At 45.3% G+C, this 21387-nt stretch overlaps 1 protein-coding gene across 4 annotated transcripts in view; it reads left to right on the forward strand.

Annotated features, from left to right (window-relative positions):
• LUZP1 (leucine zipper protein 1) overlaps positions 1 to 21387 on the forward strand; it is an 88619-nt gene that overhangs the window by 42765 nt on the left and 24467 nt on the right. For 3 of the 4 annotated variants that reach the window (XR_015722680.1, XM_045782347.2, XM_045782349.2), the window contains exon 2: positions 12773 to 12877. The exons of the other annotated variant lie outside the window; for it this stretch is intronic. The gene's annotated coding sequence lies outside the window, so the exon portion shown is untranslated. The remainder of the gene's footprint in view (positions 1 to 12772; positions 12878 to 21387) is intronic. 4 annotated transcript variants of the gene reach the window in all.

Below are 21387 nucleotides of genomic sequence, written 5' to 3' on the forward strand. Positions count from 1 at the left end.
GATTTCTTTTAGTTTGTGCCAAGCATCTTCTAGCAATTAGCCACCATATCACTCCATCCTCTTTATCTATATGGGCTAAATTGTGCAGATAATCTTATTTTAAGTAATTCATCAGATCTAAGTGCTCAACAGGTTTTTGTTGGAAAGTTGGTGTGGTGGTCACTGGCATGGACTGAAATGGTGTATCTAGTATAGGAAACCTACGGGAGGTCAGAGTGGCTGTAGCTAGGCTTTGAGGTACTATGGGATTAGTTCCTAATCCTAGATTGTCAGACCTAGAAGGGCCCTTGGGGTCTTGGATTCTATCCCCCCCTTTTGAAAGATTTTATTTATTTATTTGACAGACAGCGAGAGAGGGAACACAAGCAGGGGGAGTGGGAGAGGGAGAAGCAGGCTTCCCAGTGGAGCAGGGAGCCCAATGCGGGGCTTGATCCCTGGACCCTGGGATCACGCCCTGAGCCGAAGGCAGACGCTTAATGCCGGAGCCACCCAGGCGCCCCCCTCCCCCTTTTTTATATACAGGGTATGTTAGTTATATGTTGCGGCATAAAACAATACACATTTATTGTATCAGTTTCTGTGGGTTAGGAAGCTGGGCATGGCTTTAGCTGGGTCCCTTGCTTCAGCGTCTCACACAGCTATAATCAAGATGTCAGCTATCAAGTGTGACTGAGGAAGGGCCAGCTTCAAGTTCACTCAGAGGTGGTTGGCAGGATTCAGGTCCTCGTGGGCAGTTGGATTGAGGGCCTCAATTTCTTGCGGGTTGGTAGATGGAGGCCATCTGTAGTTCCTTGCCATATGGGCCTCTCCAGCACAGCAGCTAGCTTCATCAAAGCGAGAGATGGCAAAAGAGAGAAAGTGCCAGCAAGAAAAAATTCAGTCTTTTATAACCTAATCTCAGAAATGACATCTCATAATTCTTGCCATATTCTTGTTGTTAGAAGTAAGTCGTGAGGCCCAGACCAAACTCAAGGGGAGGAGCCCACATGAGAACATGGACACTAGCAGGTGGAGATCATTGGGAGCCATTTTAGGAGACTGCCCGTTTTCTAGAGATAAATTCAGGCGTCCAGGTCTGCTGACTATCAATATATTTGCCTATTTACCGTATTTTTGATGCCACTGGGGAGAAAAAGGCCCCTCAATCTGTGCATTTCATTTGCCTCTGTCTGTGTAATAACTCTGTTATGCAGTGTCCTTCTGTGACAGTCTGATAAATGTCATGTTTATATTTGTCAGTAACCAGAGCAAGTTGTTAAAAATCATACGTAGGATAGGTTGATAAGACTTTTTCACTTTGACCAAGAAGTAAACCAGTCACCAGTCTTAAAAAAAAAATACTGACTTTGTGTTTCACACTGTGCCAGGCCTGTAGAGGTACCAAAAAAGCATAAGAGAATAAGAGGGTAGTCTATAATTATTGTGTGGTATAGACAATAAGTGCAAAAAGTTAGAAATTAGCATTGAGTCAATCAGCCAATATTTTTGGAGCTCAAAGCTCTGTGTACGAAGCTTTATGTTAAGTGCTATAGGGAACATAAAACTCAGACAACCTTCTGCTCTCTCCTTAGGAGATGATATAAAACAAAGCTATAATGCAAAGTAGACTGGAAATTGTGCAAGTAGAGACACGGACAAAGTACTTTGGGAGCAAAGGATGGGGAGGCTTAGGTGTTAGAGCCACAAAGGGCCCTTAGAGAGCATCAGGTCCAGTGGTCTTTACCATTCTGGGGACATGGAGCCATTTCGTCAGAGAAATTGAAGAATCCTTGCTAAGAAAAGAGAATCAAGTGAAATTAGAAAGAATATAACTTTTTTAGCTGCCAGGGATAGGAGGACTTGAGATGAAAACAGGTGGCCATAGATCATAGAACAGACTTCTCCAGGACTGAGGACTTTTCTCAGTAGCACAACTCAGCTGGCCAAAGGTAGACCCTGCAGCTGCCTTGTGTTACCTATACTATAACAATAACCATGTTTTATGGTGGCCAAAGTACCTTCACATATATTATTTCATTTGGTCCTTACAATCTCATTGGTCATTTCTGTTTTACAAATGAGGAAACTGAATAGAACTCAGAGAATTGTAATAATCCACAAGGGTCACAGAACCAGTAAACTGGAGAGACAGGACTGGGTCTCAGGATTTCATAGCCCAGCGTACTGCCCAGCGTATGTGTGCTCTGAGCGTGCCTGCTCTTTGTTCTGTGTGCTTGTAATACTAAAGACACTGACTTGAAACTTGCTGGCAAGCGGGACTTACGAAGGGGACGAGACAAAGAGACACATGCAGGGCTACAAGAAGGGAACTTGGACAAGGGGTGGTGGGGAGATGCAGAGAACTGGGCGGGGATCCCGCTGAGGTCTTCTGACTGGGGCGTCCTCCCTGCCCTTTCGGATGCTGCCCAGTGACACCTCTGGCCCCTCCCACCTCTCTAGTACTTCTTTAAAATTATTTCTGCTGGAACTGGGCCAATGAATTTCTCAAGGCTCCTTTCCCAAGGGCTTTGTGGTACACTTAGAGGGAAAGAGAAACTAAAAATGTGCAGGAGATGTTATGCTTTATCAGAATGGTGGTGAGAAGAAAATTGGATTAACATTTATAGAATATACTTTAGGCCAGGCCTTATGTGTGTACACTTAGTGTATATTTTCCTATAATCTGGACATCAGCCCTGTGAAGTTTAGATATTATCACCTCTGCGTACACTTGAAGAACCTGAGATCGTGAAGTGGGGTCACCGAAGCCGCTGTGTGACTGAATTGTAGGGGAACCGAGATTCCCTGGCTTCTGAGACCATGTGGACTCTTTCTGTGATAGTATGTTGCCTGGGCAGCAGGCAGGGCGGAGAAGGAGTGAGACAAAGGGAAGCTCTCTTGAGGCTCTAACATGGAAAGAAACTTCTTGCTGGGGGTAGAAATAATGATGACTCCCCCAAAATGAGCCTTGAAATTAAAATGGCAGAGCAAACCTTCTAAACCCAGGCCCTCCAGGATAAACAGCCACGTCTTCTGTTCCTGACGCACCAAGGGAAAGTGTGTAGAAGGGCATTTTTATCTTCCATTGTAGTGAGGAAGATGAGATGTATGTATAAAAAAAAGACTTCCGGATTGATACTGTGGACATTTGGGAATCAGTCCAAGGGGTGCGGAATTCTAAGCTGAGGAGAAGGGCTTGAAGCCTTTGGGTAACTTGCAGCCACCAGGACTTGCTGCTCGTATATGAGGCAGTGCTGCTAGGACAGTGCCCCCTTTAAACAGAAGCAGATGAAACCGAGTGTCCTCAGCCCTGCGTCCATCCTCTTGAATCTGTCACCTTCACTTTGAAATAGCCAAACTTCTCTAACTTGCCGTCTGTATTCACTGCCTCCCTCCACTCAGCCTGTCCCAGGCTGGTTCCCGTCACTTTGCTGTGCACCTCTCAGGAAGTCACTCATGTCCTCTGTGAAGCCAAATTCAACAGATTTTTTTGGGTCATTTTCTCAGTGAAGTTGATGCTGTTGACCACTCCTTCCTTCCAGAAACACTCTCTTGTCTTGGCTCCAGTGACGCAACCCTGTCCTATTCTTCCTCCTACTTCTCTGCTGTGTTTGTAGACTCATCCTCCATTCTACAGCTATGAAATGTTCTACTGTCCCAGGCCCTTCTCTCTGCTCATAGTAGACACTCTCCCTCGGTGATCTCATCATCCCCATTGGCTTTAGTAACCACACCCCTGTGGACGTGACTCATAAATGTATGTATCCAGCCTGGATCGCTCCCCTGTGCTACAGACCCGTCTATTGTCGTCTATTGTCAGCCGGGCCCCGTTCTAGGATATGGAATACGCTGGGGATATAGTGATGAGGTAGACAGAAGGTGGGGGTAGGGGTGGGGAGGAAGGGACGGACAATAAACAAGTAAACAAAATACCAGATAGGGCTAAGCGCTGAGGTGCCATAAACCAGGGTGATTTGTTAGAGGTTGAGAGCTACCTTATATTGTCTGGTCAAGACTTTACAGAGGTGGTGGAATTTAAGCTGACCCTTCAGTGACGAAAAGGAGCCAGCTGTACAGAGGGAAGAGGGAACAGCTAGTGCAAAGGCCCCAAGGCCGGAATGAACACTGTGTGCAAGAAGCAGGAAGTGGGGAGGGGACCTGTTAGGAGATGAGGTCAGAGAGGTAGTAAGGGCCAGATCACACAGGGCCTAGTAGACTCCGGTGAGAACTTTAGATTATTCTAAGTGAAAGGAAAAGCTGTGAGAGGTGTTTTGTTATGTTGTTTTAAAGCAGAATAGAGTCTTGATCTAATTAAATGTTAATAAATTTAATTTGCTATCTGGAAAGTGGTGTATATATAGGGGAGAGTTGGTAGCAGGGAGACTTAAGGAGGCTGTTGTAGTAGGTCGGGTGAAAGTCCAGTAGCTTGGACTAGGGTGCCTAATAGGGGATGTAGAGAGCAGAGGGATAGGTTTGAGAAAATTTGGAAGTGGAGTTGATAGGACCCGCTAATGGATTTGCAGGTGGGGTGTGAGGGAAGGAGACACCTGGCATAATTGGGTGTTCAGCCTGGGCACTTGGGTGAATTGGGGGAAGACGTAAAGAGGAATGAGTTTGGGGAAAGAAGGGTGGGAGGTAAATACCATCAAGAGTCAGTATATGGATATGTGATATCAATTACACATCCAGGCAGAGAAGTCAGGTAGGCTGTCGGATATGCTTCTGGACTTCAGGGAGGTCATTGCTGGAGATAAAAATTTGGAGGTCATTGATATTAAAAATCATGGGACTGGAGGGGATTGCCCAAAGAAGGGAGGGTACAGGTAAAGTAGAGAGGCCTCAGGACTATCTCTGGTCAAGTAGAGGAGAAGGCAGAGCAGACTGAGGATAACCCATGGATTAGGAAGTTCAGGCAAGTGTGATATCCTCGAACCAAGGGTTTCGGTGGAGAGTGGTTATTTGTGTTAAATGCCATTTGGAGGATAAGGAAGAGACCACATAGAATTTGGCAGTGTTGAGGCCTTTGGCCCTGATGAACAGTTTTCGTGGAGCATTGAGGATAGAAGGCTGATTGGTGTGAACTGAGAATAAAGGGTACGGAAGTGAAGAGTAGAGACCACTGTCGGTTTTGCTATGAGGAGAAGCAGAGACGCTGGACCAGCTGGAAGGAGGTGTGAGAGCAAGGGAGAGTTTATTCTGTTTTTTTTTTTTTTTTTTTAAGATCAGTAATTCTAGAATCTTGCTTTCCAAATGCGGCCTCTGGATCCATCTGGGAACCTTTTAGAAATACGGAATCTCAGACCCCACCCCAGACCTACTGAGTCAGTTTCCGCACTTCAGGGGGATCCCCAGCTGATTTGTGGGCACCAATTAATTTTTTCTAATCTGTCTAGGACCTGCATGTAGGTGTAGGACTACTGTGTGCATTTTGTCTGTAACTCATTCCACATGTGACTCACTGTGTGAGTTGATCATCGTCCTCACTGGTCTAGACCCTGTGTGGAGAAGTCCTCCTCGGATCCTGTGCTTGGATGTTGTAGCCATGTTAGCTTGCTTCCCAGATGTCCAGGTGCCTATTCTCAAGTTCCTGTACTTACGCTGGTAGGAGTCTGCGAGCCAGGACTAGACTGTGGACCACATGCTCGTTGAGTAGGGGCATTTGAGAGTCTGCGGGGAGAAAAATGATGATGTAAGCGAGCAGAGGTCATTGCATACGAAGCTAAGAGGGCTTCAGATCCGTCGTAGACATGAAAAGCTGTACTTCATGTATCAGCAAAGCCTCTTCATTGTAACAATGGGGAAAGCAGAATGCTGGTATATTGTTGGACTTGTAGTTAGGAAATGATGGTCTGAGTGTTGCTTCTTGGGAACAAAGTCCTTTAGCTGATGAGGACTGGAGGTTTATTGAGAAAGAAAAAGATGTGCAAGAGTCATTTGGGGAGTCGCAAAGTGAACCTACCAAGGGAAATGTAGTAGGATTGCTGGTAGCGTCGAGGGATGTGTTTGAGATTTGCGGTGATAAATTTAAAATGCGGTCTCCTGGCTGGCTCAGTCAGTAGAACATGCGACTCTTTATCTCAGGTCGTGGGTTCAAGCCCCATGCTGGGCATGGAGCCAATTACAATTTTTTTTTTTTAATGATGCAAGTCAGTAGTTAGCATTTTCTCTAGAGACATAGCTTAGTAACTTAGCTGCTTTGGTGTGGGCTCAGAGAGGTCGTTAGTTTCGTTTAGTGAGAACTGAAGTTTTACTACCTGAATACTGTGGGGGGGGGGGCAGGTGAATGAAAGATGTTTGCAAGGGACTGATTATGAGGGAAATGAGCACATGAAGGGGGTATGTAATACCATTAAATTACTTCTCTTTTATAAGATGGGGATAATAGAGTTGTAAGGATTCAGTTAATTCCCACAAAGTGCCCAGAACGGGGCCGGGGGCATAGTAGGTGCCATGTTTGCCCCCAGTGTGGTTAGGTCTTACTGCCGTTGCGCCTCCTAGCCCACAGAGGGCCACCCTCCCCGTCTTTTGACACCGTTCTTCTCTCCTTCCATCTGTGGTCCATACTGAAGCGGAAGTGATCTTTTTGAAATGTACACACCTTACCCCTACTTAACACTTAAATGACTTTCTGTAGCTCTCTGGATAAGGACCAGATCCATAATTTGGTCTCCAAGTGCCTTTGTGGCGTGGCTCTCTCCGTACCTCTCCATCCTCATCACCGGTCATGCATCTGCTTGTTCCTCCTTCGTTGTCATCCAGTATAGCTCCTTGAGTTCACTGTGCTCCCTCTTCTACTTAGAAACGTCCTGACCACTAGTGGCAGCCTCGTAGACCTCTCTGGGAATGGGTCGGCTTGTATTAATTTACTAGTGTGATTCCTAAATCAGTGTTTTTGTGTTGCACTCTACAGTAAATGGCACAAGACAGTTCTGTTTCTACTCCTAGTTTTATCCCCAGTGCTTCCCTCAGAGCTTGATGCATGGTAGCCAGTCAGTATTTGCATGAATACATGATTGAATGAAAGAATGCACAAACTACCCATCAGCCTCCTGTTGGTTTGTGGTATTTGGGATGTGGATCAATACTGGCTTTTTGGAAGGTCAGAGTTCAGAGAATTCCTTGGGGAGGTGGTATAATGCAAATTGTGGGTCAGAAATACCTAGGCGAGAATCCACTGACTAGCTATGTAACTTTGACCCTTTATTTCTTCCTCAGTTATAAAATAATCATGATGGTATTTACCTGAGGGGGTTACTGTGAAGATTAAATTAGGTAATAAAAGCACTTCTGGTTTCTTTCTCCTTAGGCAGGTTGTTGTGACTTGCTGTTTACATTTGCCATTACCTGCCCTAATCCTTGTGGCCCCTTCTTGATATCCTAATTAAAGACTCCTAGGGGTGAAAGGGAGCCAGCATGTTCTTCTGATTCAGCCAACTTTCTAAAGCAGGTCTAAAACCAACAATTTTAGACATGTGGTTCTATTGCTAAACCCCACAAACATGGGCTAATTGCAAGGAAGCCTAGTCTCAATGATAGCCTACTTGTTAGAAAAGGAAACGGCGGACAGGTGGCAGTCCTTGAGGCCCTGCTTCTAAATAGATGCCCTAATCACAAGCTAGTCTTATCAATTGTTTATTAATAAGTGGTTCCAAAGTGTTTGAAAGTTCTTAAATCCTTTCTTTCTAATTTTAATCTTGTTTATACTCTTGGTTCTTTGTTAGGTAAAGTTTCTTTGGTAAGCTTTCTTTGGTGTCTTTGGTGAAGCTCGGAGGTGGGATTACTGGATTCTAGTTCTGTCTCTGTTATGAGCTTCCTAAAAGAGTCACAAGTCTTAATCTGTTTGCTCATCTGTCATGTGGGGGATAAGAGTATCTGCTGTCTCATCCCAAGAGTTACATGGATAAATGAGTTATCCTGGGAGAATCAGACATTATTATTATTATTTTAAAGATGTATTTATTTGAGAGAGAGCGTGCGAGTGGTGGAGAGGGGCAGAGGGAGATGGAGAGAGAAACTCAAGCAGGCTCTGTGCTGAGCATGGAGCCTGACACGGGGCTTGATCTCACGACCCTGACATCACGGACCTGAGCCAAAACCAAGAGTTGGACACTTAACTGACTGCACCACCCAGGTGCCCCAAATTGGACATTATTTTAGCAGCCCTCCATCATAGATAGGTATTGAAATCTGTTATTAATGTAAAATTTAAGAATTAATAACAAGACTATTTATTCTTTAAAATTTTGTATAAATTGGGCGCTTGGGTGGCTCGGTTGAGCGTCTGCGTTTGGCTCAGGTCATGATCCTGGAGTCGTGGGATCGAGCCCCACGTTGGGTTCCATGCTCAGCGGGGAGTCTGCTTCTCCCTCTCACTCTCCCTCTGTGCTCTCTCTCTCTCTCTCTCAAATAAATAAAATCTTAAAAAAAAAAAAATAAAAATTTGAATAATTGTATAACCCTGAGGTATTCTAATAAATCACGTGAATTGGCATGTCACCACTTTTGCCTTTTGGGACCTATTTTTTATAGTTTCTTCAAGGGCAGACGGAGACAGCATGTTAAGGGTTCATACATGTTGTTATTGGGAAGGCCCTTAAATATCATTTTGTCTTGAGTGCTTTGTTCGACTGATGGAAAGGAGACCCAGAGTATAAAAGACTTGTCTGAGGTTGACAGTGTGTCAGGTGGCTGTGAACTCCCTGTTCAAGGTTCCTCACCTTAAGAGGGTACCTCTTCTTTTCCCCAGTTTCCCACTTGCTCTGGATTCTCCGCCCTTGTTGGCAGGTGGGATGGGGCGGAGAGGGCTTGAGAAAAAGGCAGGGCTTTCAGACATGTCTTCCTGCAGCCTGTGTCGTCCCCCCCCCCCACTTTTACCTGGAGTGTCTTTTTTTTTTTTTTTTTTTAAAGATTTTATTCATTCATTCGACAGGGAGAGAGACAGCCAGCGAGAGAAGGAACACAAGCAGGGGGAGTGGGAGAGGAAGAAGCAGGCTCTCAGCAGAAGAGCCCGACGTGGGGCTCGATCTCACATCGCTGGGATCACGCCCTGAGCCGAAGGCAGACGCCCAACCGCTGTGCCACCCAGGCGCCCCTACCTGGAGTGTCTTGAACTCTGGCATGAAGTGACTAGAGGGTGGGAAGGTGGTCAGGGATGGCCTTCCAGTTACCTGCTTTTATCAACCCGGGTGACACTAGATTGGCTCTCCCCAAGCTGCTGCCATCTTCAGCCCCAGACCCAGTGATTGGTCCCACTCCATCCTGCCATCAACTTGTTTACAGGTTGGCTTTTTGGTGAAGAGATTGCATAGGGCAGAAAAAACATAAAATCCCTCCTCACTTTTTTCCTCAACACTCCTGAGAATGCTCCCTTAGCAATTCTAGGAGAAAAATATTTGTCTCCTTGCTTCTTGCTTCTCAATAGACACAACGGGGCACCAGATTTGACTCCTAGGACTTTGGATATTATGGTTATCTCAGGCTTAAATTTTTATCCCACCCTCTCATTTTCCACCTTCAAATTAGTTCTTCGCTTACATCTGGAAGACCTCCGAAAGTTAACTAGTAGATATGAGGGGTGGGCTGCTCCAGCGGAATTGCAGGGTCATGGTATCTCTGTGATGCTTAGTTATTCTGGTTCTCTTGGGTAGCGGTTTATCTGGTGACGAAAGCCAAGGTATCACTGTGGACACTCAGGTGAAGGGCTGGGGGTGGTTCTTCTAGAGACTGCAGATGACCCAGAATTTTTCAGTGTGGGTAATTTCTCTTGACCTGCAAATTTCGTGGACTCTTTTCTCTGTCATCTCCATTCTGTTCTTAAGCCCATTCAGAGGATTTTGTGGTGGTTGTTTCTGTTCCGAAATTTCCACTTTTCAAATAAAATTTTTTTCACTTCCTCTGCTTAGCTATAATTGCTGCTTTAATATCCCTGTCTGATAATTCAGTATTTGGGTCATCTTGGAGTTGCCCTTTGCTAATTGTCTTTTCCCTTGCAAATGGGTGTAGTTTTTCTGGTTCTTCATGTGACTGGGATTGTAGCCTCAACATGAATGCATGTGGATGTTGTGCTGTGGAGACACTGATTTCTGGTGATGTTTTTATTTTAGCAGGCAACTACCTCAGACTCAAAACTGCAGCGTCTGTCTCCCCTGTGGGGAGGAGGGTATGCAGTTTAAACCTTAGTCCAGTTCTTTCGTCCTTGGCTGAGGCATTTGGCTTCTGCCCTGTGCTTGGCGGGTCAGGGCTCAGCTGGAGGTTTGGACAGAGTTCACACACAGCGCCTGGGACTTTGCTTCTCTGGCCCTCTTCTTCCTTATTTCCCATTACCTGTGGCTGCTCTGGACTCTTGTCTGTGGTTCCTCCTTTGTTTTTTTGATGGGCGCTGGAGCTGTCAGCCCTCTGGTGAAAGCTCCAGAGCTGGGGAATTCGTCCTATCCCAGCCCCTTCTCTGTTTTTGACTTCTTTCCCAAATCTGCCAGCCTTTGTTCACTTCAGATAGTTTTTTACATTTTACCGTGAGTTTATTGTTATCTGTTGGAGGGTCATACTGGAACCAGGCTTACCTAATGGCATTTTTATCCATTATCAAAGTGTTTTGGGAACGGAAGTGATACATACTTAAGAGAGCTTCAGTCTTCAGTCAGATAAGGGTGATCGGATGCATGTTTTTCAGTGTAGCTTATTATCTCAGGTGGACTCAACCGCATTCATTTTAACTTGCTTTGCAACCTTGGATAAGTCTCTTCTCTGGGGAAGTCACTTCCTCCTCTGGCACGGGAGACAGTTCGAGTCTCCGTGATCTGTAAGGGTCCTTTCATCTCTTCTTCTGGACAGACAGACAGAGATACACTACCCACACACATACACTACCACCACTGTGGTATGGGTGGCTCTCCCTGGGTGGAGAGCTCTCTGAAGGGGCAGCACCCCTCAGATGTTTACAGTCATCCTCTTGTTCTGGGGACAGCAGGCCAGTACGCCAAGGATACAAGAAGTAAATGACATTCAGAAGCAAAGGAAAGAAATCATTTGCTGCTTGCTTCCATCGCTTAGGAACAAGGAGAGAATGTAGACAGTTGAAAATAAATCCGGATCATCAGGAGTTCCTGTTTGTTTGATTCTGGACAGTGCATTCTATCCTGTTTTGAAAGGAATAGCCCCCTGGGCCTTAGTAATATGCCGGGAAATGTGGCAGGAGGCGGTGGGGGCAGTAGCTTTCAGCAGCTTTCAGTACCCTGTCATTGTTAGGGCCGAGTGGAGGTAGACCAGATTTAAACAGCAATTATACATGGTCTATACATACTGACTTTTTCAAAAGTGTGGGGGGAGGGGTTATGGGGGGAGCTAAAACTTCTCCTACATTCACTCAGGCCATCCCTTGGGTGCTGACCCTGGTATAGACCTTTTTTCCTACTTTTCCATTTTTCTTGCTTGTCACTAATTCTTTTCTGTTCTGGTCTTACTGGCTTGAGGCTTCAGGCCCTTGTCTTTTTTTAAAGATTTATTTATTTATTTATTTATTTATTTATTTATTTATTTATTTATTTATTTATCTATCTGAGAGAGCGAGCATGTGCAAGTGGGGGGGCGGGGCAGAGGGAGAGAGAGGATCAGTAAGGAGCCTGACACGGGGCTCGATCTCATGACCCTGAGATCATGACCTGAGCTAAAACCAGGAGTGGGATGCTCGACCAACTGAGCCACCTGGGCAGCCCCCTCATCTTTTTTCTAAAGCCATTTGAAAAAACTATCATTCAGTTATCTCTGTCTTTTAATTTTAAGGCTTCTCACTCTCTAGGAGCATAGAGGCAGATATGGACTCTACCGTGTGTGTGTTATGGGGTTGGTAGTGGAGATGTGGAAATCAGACTAAAGGGACCAGCAGCCTCGGAAAGAGGTCACAGGGTAGTCTGTGGGATGTGTGAGGGAGGGATGGGCAGTCATGATGAAAGAAGGGGGTTAGTTTGTGCTTAAGACCAAGTATAGAAGCTTTACTTCCAGTGTAGAAGGTATCTTTCTGTTCTTTGGCAAGACGAGGATAGACAGCAGTTTGCCCCAGATCTTCTACCTCCAGTAATTCTTCTGAAACTTTAGGAGTAACATTCAATGGGTTAGTAGACCTTTCAGGTCTCTGGCGGAATGCTTGTTACAAAACCAGAGGGTAACCTGCAGACAGAGAAGCTCTACTTGGTTCTAATTGATACTGGGTGGTTCAAGGCCCTTTTGAAGACCACATCTGGAAGGCAACCCAATGAGAGTCAGCCTGGTGAAGGGGCTTTTTTGTCAGACAGGCATGGGTTTAAATCCTGACTGCCATTAGCAAGCTGTAAGACCTTGGACAAATCACTTGACTTCTTGAAATTTAGATTCTTTATTGGGGGTGATATTATTGTATTATTGTTTGAATAAAATATAAAACATATTGCCTGGGGTGTGGTAGGTACTCCACAGATGTTTGGGTTTTTTTCCTTATCCATCTTCTAGAACATCTTATTTTTAGTAGAATACTGGCTTTAGCCCTAAGCAGTTGTGTGACTCACCCTTTCCAAGTTTTAGTTTCTTTTCCTTAAATCGAGGGCATTTAACTAGTTGATTTCTGAGATCCCTCCAAGCTGTAAGATGTCATGAGTTTTAGACTACTGGGGGCTGTGGAGGCATGTTAATTTAAGAAATACAGTGGAGTCTGCCTTGAGATCATATCATCTGAAAGGAAAAGGGAGTCTCCTCTCCCTTCAGCCCAGTCTTGGTGCAATTCCCACGTTACCTATGTCTTGCTTTCTGTTTATATTCTGTCCAGGTCAAGAGGCAGCTGGCGTTGAAAGATAGTGAGTGTCTGTTTCTAAGACAGCAAGCACCAGGGAGGCACCGGAAGCATTAACGGAAAGCTTAAATTCCCTAAATGGTAAGTATGCGGTACGTGAAACCTGGGCACACTGGTAGAATCGCATGGTTTCTGAAGTCTCTGTAATTTTTGCATCACTGTAGGAGATGGAGGAAAGTTAACATTTGTTGATGAACCAAACACTGTGCTAAGTACTTAATTTTTTAAAAGGTATTATTTATTCATTTGAGAGAGATACAGAGAGAGCGAGCTCAAGCAGGGGGAGGGGCAGAGGGAGAGGGACAAGCAGACTCCACATTGAGCAGGGAGCCTGACACGGGACTCAATCCCAGGACCCCAAGATCGTGACCTGAGCCGGAGGCAGACACTTAACGAACTGAGCTACCCAGGCACCCCCTTCATATGTTTTCTAATGTAATCTGCCAGCCAGCCAACCTACCCATGGTAAAAATCCTTGCATTTAGTCAACAACTTTCAGAAATAGGCTGAGCTAGCATTTGCTGAATACTTACTGTGTGCCAGGCCAGTCCTGTTTGACATGCAGTATCTCCCTTAGTATTTACACCGACGCTACAGGTAAATGCTCTTATTTTCACCCCAAGGAAATGAGCCGCAAGGAAGTACCTTCTCCAAGTTCACACAGGGAGTGGAGGGGAGGACTGGATTTCACCCTGGGTTATTTTCATTGTACTATAATGTTTCTCTTTTGAGAAAATTACCTTTTTTGGTTGAGACGGTGTCTGACTTAATCTTTAAAAAGCAAAGCAAAATAAAGAAAAACCCATCTTGGTTGACAGCTAGCTCCTTTTCCTAGTCCTTTTGGATTCTGTGAGCCAGTGATTTTATTGGTTGGTGCTGACCAAGGCAGAGCACACTGAGGAAATCGAAGGAGCTCACACTTACATGGCCAAAGGACCAAACCGAGGGGTCTTGGTCACCAGTGGTAGCTGGAGAATAGCTAGAGGAAGGTTCTCTGGAGAGGTAAAGCGATAGGGGCGGCCGCACACTGAGTCTGGGAACTGGTTCTAGGCATAGTAGTGACAGGACAGGATGTAGGAAAGGCATCTCAGCAAGACCTCTCACTCTCAGGGTGACCCCTCCCCGGAAAGGGGCACATCACACATAGCTCTGGCTCTTCTTAAGGGGGTGGGAAACTTTGAGACAAGCTCTTGCCCTGTTAATTGGTTCAGGATTTTTTTTTTTTTAAAGATTTTTTTTATTATTTATTTGACAGAGAGACACAGCGAGAGAGGGAACACAAGCAGGGGGAGTGGGAGAGGGAGAAGCAGGCTTCCCGCTGAGCAGGGAGCCCAATGCGGGGCTGAATCCCAGGACCCTGGGATCATGACCTGAGCCGAAGGCAGACGCTTAACGACTGAGCCACCCAGGCGCCCCTGGTTCAGGATTCTTGGCACGCCTGAGTGGCTCAGTTGGTTAGGCATCTACCTTCGGCCCAGGTCATCATCTCAGGATCCTGGGATTGAGTCCTGCATCAGGCTCCTTTCTCAGTGGGGAGCCTGCTTCTCCCTCTCGCTCTGCCTCTTCCCTCTGCTCGTTCTCTCTCTCAAAGAAAGGAAGAAAGAAAGAAAGAAAGAAAGAAAGAAAGAAAGAAAGAAAGAAAGAAAGAAAGAAAGAGAAAGATGTTAAAAAAAAATTGGTTGAAGATTCTCGTTCTGTTCCTTTCTCTGGAATATTTTTCCTACCTCAGGGAACTGGGTTAGGAAACTCGTTCCGGTTGGATGGTGTGGCAGCCAGCATTCATTGTTCATTGATCTTTCTGACATAGTCTCTTTTTATTGGAGCACCAGTGTTTTGTGGTTTTGTTTGTTTGTTTGTTTTTATGTTGCAGGTTTTTATGTAAATTCTACTTCGTTAATATATGATGTAATATTAGTTTCAGGAGTAGAATTTAGTGATTCATCACTTACGTACAACACCCAGTGCTCATCACAACAAGTGCCCTCCTTACTGCTCATCCCCCGCCCACCTCCCCTCCTGCAACGTTTAGCTTGTTCTCTATAGTTAAGACGCACCAATGTTTTTTAATATACTTGGTGAATTTGACAGGGTGGGTAATCATTTTCTTTAACCGAACTTACTACGCATACCAGTTGTACATAGAGTATTTTGTTACCTGCTGGGGCTTATGTTCTGGTGACACAAACTGACCACTTACTCCATGCCTAGCACAATTCTTGGAGCTGAACGGCTCTAAATAGAACAGTAATACAGCACTAAACAAAACAAGAAAAGTCCTTGCTCTAGGATTATGTATAAAAGGGTAGAAACTTAAAAAAAGAAAATGAATAACTAGATAGAAACAAATAGGTAAGTAGATGAATAATGTCCGCTAGGTGACATGTGCTCAGAAGAACAAAAGCAGGGTAAAGTGGCCAAGTGATAGGGAGCCTGGAACTGCTCCTTTATGTAAGGAGATCAGGGAAGGCCTCTATGAGGTGATAGTTTCAGCCAAGATCTGAAAGAGGTGAGGGATCCAGCCAGGGATATCTGGGGAAGAGGTCCCAGGCAGAGGGAACAGCGGGTGTAAAGCCCCGAGTTATCAGTGTTACTTGTCCTTGACAGGGAGGCCCCTGTGGCTGGAGTGGAGTGGGAGGGAAAGAGTAGTAGGAGTAAGAGCAGGGAGGCAGTGGGACCCAGATCAGGTAGACACTCAGAGCCAGGGGAAGACCTTTGGAGTGCGTTTTATTCTGAGTGAGGTGGGGGTGGCCCTGGGGAGTCAGAGCAAGGAGTGAATGAGCTGACTTTTGTTTTGAAAGACTTTGGGTGCTGTGGGAGAATAGACTGGAGGGGGGTGGAGGGGAGGGCAAGAGGACAGTGTGAAGTGAGACGGAGAGACCAGCTAGGAAGGTCTCGGCAGGGATCAGTACAGTGTAGGGGAGGGATGATGGCTTGGACTAGGGTCCTAGGGTGCGTCGCCAGAAAGTAATGGATTCTGGACATATTTTGAAGGTAGGGTCAAATTCTAATTCCCCCTGTAGAAATGTTTGATTTCTCTGGACTTAACCTTTAGGTCACGTGGGTTTGAGGGTATCAGTGGAAACTTGTCAGTAATCCCTGGTGAAATTCTGAAACTGAGCAAAGGATGAGAACACAGTGTCCCCTAAAAGCCACTTGTGCTCACTAAGTAAGTCATGCTAACTGATAACAGTTCTTTGTTTCCTTTAAGCTCTGCCTTGTTTTTATTTAAACTGTAGCATCAGTACAAGCTTATTGTAGAAATATAGAAAATAAAGATAACAGGAAACAAACCAGCCATAGATGATTACTACATGTAACATTTTGAGTGTATATCAGGACAATTCGTTTTTGCAAAGATTCTAGGCTGGATGGTCTGGAGTATGCTACAAAGATAATGTGGCTGTGGGGCGCCTGGGTGGCACAGCGGTTGGGCGTCTGCCTTCGGCTCAGGGCGTGATCCCGGCGTTATGGGATCGAGCCCCGCATCAGGCTCCTCTGCTGTGAGCCTAGTTCTTCCTCTCCCACTCCCCCTGCTTGTGTTCCCCTCTCTCTCTGGCTGTCTCTCTCTGTCAAGTAAATAAATAAAATCTTTTTTTTTTTTTTTAATTTAAAAATTTATTTACATAAATAAAATCTTAAAAAAAAAATAATGTGGCGTAAGTGCTGCAGTTAGGGATTTAACATTCTCTCATGTGATCCCAAGACAGGAAAAATTGGGCTGGCTTACAAGCAGGTATTGTACAAGTATTAATAATGGATCAGTGTTTACCAAGAGGGGCTGTTTTTAGTGGTGTTCTGGATGGCTGTTCTTTGTTATATTTTGTTTTAACAATTTGAACATAAGCATCAGGGAAGGAATAGAAAAGATGTGCCTATCATATTTACAGTGAATGTTTGCAAGTTGAAATGTGTAGAAGTATTTAGACAATTGAAACTATTGATTGAAACTAACTTTCAAGTTGTGGAAATGCAAAACAATAGTAAACAATTTAAGCTGAAACTTCTGTGGCACTTCAGACGGATGGAGTACTAGTCTAAGCGCTTCATGTATTAACTCATGCGTCCTTACAGTAACCCTCGAAGGTAGGTATTGAAGCGCAGAGGAGTCAAGTAACTTAGCTGAGATCACACAGCTAGTAAGTGGCAAAATCAGGGTTTGAACTTAGGCTGTCTAGCCCCAGTGTCTATAATCTTTAATCCTTGTACCATACTGCGTACAAAAGATATAAGTCCCATATTTAGGGTATTAAAATTAATTAGACTCAATAGCAGTTTATTTTTTAAAAATTCGGAATGAACCTACAAACTGGTAATGTGGCTGCCAGATTAGCTCATGCAGTATTAGGTTCATTATTAAAACTGGATTAACCAGGTCATCTTTCAAATCCTCCCCCACCCCTTTACTCCATTGCTGCTGTCTTAGTTCAGGCCCTTATTCTGTCTCTTGCCTTGGTTATTACAATAGCTCCCTAGTTTATCCTGTCAGAATGCTCTTTCACAAATGCAGCTCTTTTTTTTTTATATAGGTTTTTTTTTTTTAAGATTTATTTATTTTAGAGCGAGAGAACAAGCACACGGTGGGGGGAGGGGCAGAGGCAGAGGGAGAGAGAAACTTAAGTAAACTCTGTGCTGAGCACGGAGCCCACTGTGGGGCTCAGTCTTACGACTGTGAGATCATGACCTGAGCCGAAACCAAGAGTCGATGCTAAGGGACTGCGCCCTCCCCCAGGCACCTCACAAACGCAGTTCTCATTGTGTGGCTCCCTTGCTGAAATCCCTTTGTCCAAAGCAGGTTGCACATTTGCAAGCAGGGTCACTTGTAGACACGTAGGATGTGTTGTGGAGGGTCTGTACAGTGGTGGTCTTTTTGTTTCCGTTTTGAATTAGTTGGCCGGATTTAAAAGACTCCTATAAAAGTAGAAGGTGATCTCCCCTTTTAGCCATCGTCCTTCCAGGCCCCCGTCGCTCACTGACATCATTGGCCTGATGTCTTTGGCATTTGCATTTGCAACCCATGGCGTGAGGCTAGTATCTTTCCTCGAACGTGGCGCGCAGATCCGAAGACAGCTCCTCAGATGTAGTTTGGTCGGTACAGGACGCAGGCAGACTAATAGCTTCATTTCTTTTCCAGATATTTATAAGGTTCCTTGCCTTGCTCCAACACAGTGTTCAGCGCCCATGAAGGGAAAATAAAGATGGCACAGTCCCTGCTCTTGGAGCTCAGAGCCCAGGAGAGGAATACAAACATATGAGCACGGAAGCACCATGGGGACAGCGGTGGAAGTACCTGCAAGGTTTAGGGCGGTGCATGGTGTGCGGGAGGGGCTGTCTGAAAAGGCGGGTGAGCACAGGTGCCCCACTGAGAAAGATGGTCTCCTGGGAGTGGGGCAGAGGCGGCCCGAAGGAAGAGGCTGAAAGCACACCTGTAGACTTGTTCCTCAGACACGGCCACCTCAGCCTCTGTGCCTGCTGGCAGATTGCAAGGGTCTCTGTGTTGCTACCCTGTCTGCCCCCAGCCTCACCAGTTACCTGCTCTGTTCTTTATCTCATGACTCTCCGCTCAGTCCTGCGGGGGAAGGTTCCCCAGCTGCGGCAATGTTTTGTTCCCTCTCTCCTTCCCTTTCTTCTCCTCTCCTTTCTTCTCTCCTCCCTCTCTCCTTTCTTTCTTTCCTTCCTATAAACAGTTATTTTATACCTTTTACGTACCAGAGACTGTTCGAAGTCTGAAGAGACAGTAGTAAAAAAACAGCTACAAACATGAAAAACCGTGTCCTGGTGTCATGGATCTTACATTCTAGTAAAGAGTCAGGCAGTAATCAAGTGTTTAAGTGTGCTTAAAAAAAGGGGGGGGGAGCTGTCCAAAGATGGAATGAATTGCCTTGGGAAGAAAGAAGTGTCCTGCCTGTTGTTAGAAGTGTTTGGACAGGAGTGGAGTGGCTACTTGCAGGGTACCTTCTACAGGGAGTGGGAGGTTGCATCCCACAGTCTCTAAATCCTTTCCCCCCGGAGACTCTTTCTCTGTTAGGTGAGCTACTAACTGTTGAGGTTTGCATATCTGAAACACATGAATCTGTGCTTCTGGGAAAAGTAATTGAAGCCCAGTCCCGACATAGAAGCACTTGGGAAGAAGTGGTGGTGAGATGTGGACAGCCTGAGGGTTGAAGACAGGTGACTAGAAATGGTTGGGAGGAAGCTGTTTAAAAATAGTCTTCCCATTTTCCTTTCTATCAGGGGTTGGCAAACGGTGGTCCGCAGGCCCACTGCCTGTTGTAAATAAAGTTGGGCGGGAGCACAACCATGTCGGGCACTTACACAGTGGGTACGGCTGCTTCATGCTACGGTGGCAGAATTGAGTAGTTGGGACAGACCCCAACTTAGGTCTTACAAAGCCTAAACTATTTACTAGTAAACTAAGTTGTATACTGCTATGCATACTATCATGCTTTCCATAATCGAAGTATAATTAACATCCAGTGTTGTATTAGTTTCATGGGTACAGCATATTGATTCAGCCTTTCTACTCCGTGCTTACCACGATGGATACTGTCAAACTCTATAGACAGAGCTTGCTGTCCCCCTACTTACAGGGACTGTTGGGAAGAGGAAGTGTGAATCATGGTAGCTGTGGTAGGGGGAAAGGGCAGGGCACGTTTGATTATGTTCTATTTCAGACCTTCCTGGTCCAGGAGGACAGGAAGAAGAGCCAGCCTCCAAAATGCTGGATAGGGCCATTTGGAACTGGGTTCAAGAACTTTGGCAGAAAGGAGCCCTGAGAGAGAATTGGTGCTGGATCTTTCTAGTGTGGATTGGAACTGAGCTAGACGCCGGTGTGGGGGGGGGCAAGGTGGCATTAAAGGATGGGACCACCCTTCCCTTTCATCCCTTCCCTGTGATTCCTGAGGTTTAATATCAATCATTTCCTTCCCAGAATCCACCCTTGGGCACAATTAGTCACTTCTTCTGAGCTTCTCATGCAGCGTCTATCAAGTGGGTAAACTGTGCTAAGTGAAAAAAGCAGGGTAGGAGGACAGGAAGCAGGAACATTGGTGCTGTGCTGTGTAAGACTGTCAGGGAGGCTGCTTTATTATTGTTTTGTAATTCTCTCTTGTGCAAGGGCCAGGCAAGGGTCAGTTCTTCATAATCTGTCTAGCACTTGGCAAAATACTAGCTAGGCACCTCATAGATGTTCCATAGATGTCTACTTAAATAAATGAGTTTCACCTGGATAAACATACTTAACCTAGGGCATGTGGGAGGCACTGGGAAGAGAGGCATCTACCCCTTCCTCTTGGATGGTCTTAGCGAAGCATTTTTCTTACTCTGGTTATGCTTAGAGCCAAATGCTCAGAGAAAAGTGACACTCTGACCTCGTTTTCGGTCAAGTCTCTTGTTTTTCCTGGGCATAGAAGGGCTGATTTTAGTGAGGCTATTTCTAGTAGGATTTTGCGTGGTGAAACTTACCTTAGGTCTGCATCGGACTTTTCAGAGTTCTTTAGCTGATAGTTTTTTGTTTGTTTTGTTTTTTGTTTTTTGCTGTGAGGTAGGTCAGGTTGGTATTTTATTTGCTCGGAGGAAGGTGCTGGGCCATAGAGAAGATCATTGATTTGGCCAACAGGGTAGCATTCTCAAAAGAATATGGATTATGGAAGTAGACTTGGGTTCAACATCTGGCTGTCCTCCTTGCTAGCTGTGTGACCTTGGGAGTTTAAAGGTCCCAATCCCATAACATTGTGAAGGCTGAATAGAACAGTAGTGATAGCTGCTGTTGGTTGTGACTTAGGTGCTGGGCATTCTGCTAAGCCCTTTACATCCCCTGGGATTACCATACTTTATGGAAGAGAAAGCCTCAGAGAGGTAACTTGTTTAAGAAAAAGTAAGTGGTAGATCCGGGATTCCTGGAGAAAGCCTGTCTATGGAGTACTTAGTATATTATCTGTAGTGTAGTAGTGCTCCATTGGTGGATGTCCTCTTCACCTTTTTGTTATTGGTCTGTGTATAAACAGAGCTCCATACTTTGTAAAAATGCTTAAGAGTTTTCAGGAAGGCGATTCTACACAATGGGAAGAATCCTGGATAGACAGTCGGAAGACTAAAGTCCTTACCTTTACTGAGTTGCTAGAGAAACCACAGACTTTACCTCTGAGTCTCAGTTCCTTCGTTTTTAAAATAAGGGGTTTGGGCCAAATAGGTGGTTTTATTTTATTTGTTTTTTTATTTATTCATGAGAGAGAGAGAGAGAAAGGGAGGCAGAGGGAGAAGCAGGCTCCCTGCTGAGCAAGGAGCCTGACCTGGGGCTCCATCCCAGGGCCCTGGGGTCATGACCTGAGACAAAGGCAGAGGCTTAACCGACTGAGCCACCCAGACGCCCCGGTGGTTTTATTTTAAATAAAAGCAGTGGAACTCTTTACTGTCATATGGGGGAAACCCAGTATGTTAAAAAGCTAATATGAGTTGCTTCGGCTGATGAAGTGAATGAAAGAGCCTGAAGCTCAGCCTGGTCAAACCTTCTCCCTTGTTCTCTTCCTCCTGGATGACTCCTGAAGGGATTTGCTGAGCCCAGTTTGAAAACCAGTGGATGAAATGATCTTTGA

The sequence above is a fragment of the Ursus americanus genome, chromosome 33 (assembly GCF_024610735.1).
Source record: "Ursus americanus isolate L20-20 chromosome 33, mUrsAme1.1.p, whole genome shotgun sequence".
NCBI lineage: Eukaryota > Metazoa > Chordata > Mammalia > Carnivora > Ursidae > Ursus > Ursus americanus.